General features: G+C 46.1%; 1 protein-coding gene across 1 annotated transcript in view; it reads right to left on the reverse strand.

Moving 5' to 3' along the window:
• The window catches only part of Flt3 (fms related tyrosine kinase 3), a 66,366-nt gene that overhangs the window by 28,263 nt on the left and 36,054 nt on the right, over positions 1-2,049 (reverse strand). The window lies entirely within an intron of this gene.

Consider the following 2,049-nt stretch of genomic DNA (forward strand, 5'->3'; position numbering starts at 1 on the left):
CACACACACACACACACACACACACACACACACACGTATGCAAGAGATTAAAAATTAATCTTAAAAAAAAACAACAACAAAAGTCCAAACAGCTGGTGCTGTGGGTCAGCGACAGAGTACTTGCCTAGCATGGTAGGCCCTAGGTCCCATCCCAGTACCACACACACAGACACACACACACACACACACACACACACACACACACACACACACACATACACACACACACACACACATATACATACACACACACATACTTTCTCAAAGACCAATTACAAATCACTTATGGGAATTTAAAAAAAAAAAAGCACAGTATCGTGAAAGAAACACCAGGAGCAGCACAGAGGGCAGAAAGAGCTAGCTCTTCCTTGTCACAGTGACCTGAGTGATGACAAGCCCATCATGAGCCACAAACACCAGCCACATTCTCCTTGTAAATCCCCTGCAGTCCATGGACACGGAGTAATGTGAGGGAAAGGCTAAGCGCTTTGGTTATCTCTGTAACTCTGCACACCTCAATCATTTAAACATAGCCTCAGTGTGAAAATTAGTAATGAGATATTTTACATTCCTGTTTTGTTTGTTCGTTCTTTTGTTTGTTATCGTTTTTGAAACAGGGTTTCTCTGTGCAGCCCTGGCTGTCCTGGAACTCACTCTGTAGACCAGGCTGGCCTCGAACTCAGAGATCCGCCTGCCTCTGCTGATCCCATTAGGATTCAAATTGTACGCCACCAAGGCTGGGCTTACATTCTTTTTTAAATACAAAGTCTTCAAAACCCAGAGTGTATTTTACATCTCGGTTTAGACTGGTCCAGTGTAAAGTCCTCACTAGTCTAATGCTGGTGGCTACCACGTTAAACAGCAGATAAGACAAACCAGCAACGACGGCTTGCTTCCGATGCATTGCTGCCAATGCAGGGCATCTAATGCGTTGCCGCCTAGCGCAGTAGTGGCAGCCACTCAGTAGGCCAAGGTAGCGTCGCTTGAACTCAAGGGTTCAAGTCCATCCCAGGCGATGCATCGAGCCTCTACCTTGGAAAAGAAATCAGGGCAATTTGTCTCAATTTTGATGTAGCACATCTAGAGATATGAGCCATGACTCTACCTTTTAAGACAATTGCTCAGGTGACTCACATCTATGGATCACATGCTGAAAAACGACTGATCTAGACCACAGACTTCCTTAGAAGAGGACAGTGATGCCCTGGCTCTCACAGTCTACCCTGAGTAAGAAAGTCTACCTGGGCTGTAAAAGAGAGCAGGAGTTGTGCCGCAGATTTGCTGCAGCGGAAAAGAACAAACCCATACTGCTCCTGCAGACGACTTGAGTTGGGTTCCCAGTACCCACGTTGGGACAGCTCACAACCACTGTAACTCCAACTCCAGAGTCATCCCAAGCCTCTGACCTCCAGGAACACCACAGTCACACACAGAGACTGCCACACACATACACATGACTAAAATTAAATCTGTAAAGGAAGGAAAGAAAGAGGAGGCATAGCTAAAGGAAGAAACCAGGGAAAGCTGGCTTTTGCTTTTCAAAGAATAAATGAGAATTTCTCCTCCAGAGCACTCTTGAACATAGTTGAGTAAATCACCAGAAGAAAGATTCTTTTTTTTTTTCTTTTTTACGATTTATGGTTGGGCTATTTCTGCATTTGTGTTTGAGAACATAAATCAGTACACGTACAGGAGATGTTTTCAGTTGGCAAGGAGGTTCGGCTTCCCCATCACTCACAACCGCTCTTAGCCAACCGGTACTGTCAGAGCACAGCATTCAGGCAGGAAACCACAGTCTCTTGACAGAAAACTGCCAGGATTCTGTTTTCATGCAGCAGGCTTTAGTCCCGGAAGAGAAGCAGAGATGGCTCTCCTCACAGGTGCCGTTTGCTTTCAGTCTTCAGTTTTCTGACTCAGCAATAAATCAACTCACATACTCATGGGGCTGAGTCAGTAGCCGAGCGACAGAGCGTTTCCCTAGTGCGGACAAGGCCCTGGGATTGGCTCTCACCTGTACCCATCCTCCAGGCTCTCACCTGTACCCATCCT

The sequence above is a fragment of the Grammomys surdaster genome, unplaced genomic scaffold, assembly GCF_004785775.1.
Source record: "Grammomys surdaster isolate TR1022 unplaced genomic scaffold, NIH_TR_1.0 362, whole genome shotgun sequence".
Classification (NCBI taxonomy): Eukaryota; Metazoa; Chordata; class Mammalia; order Rodentia; family Muridae; genus Grammomys; species Grammomys surdaster.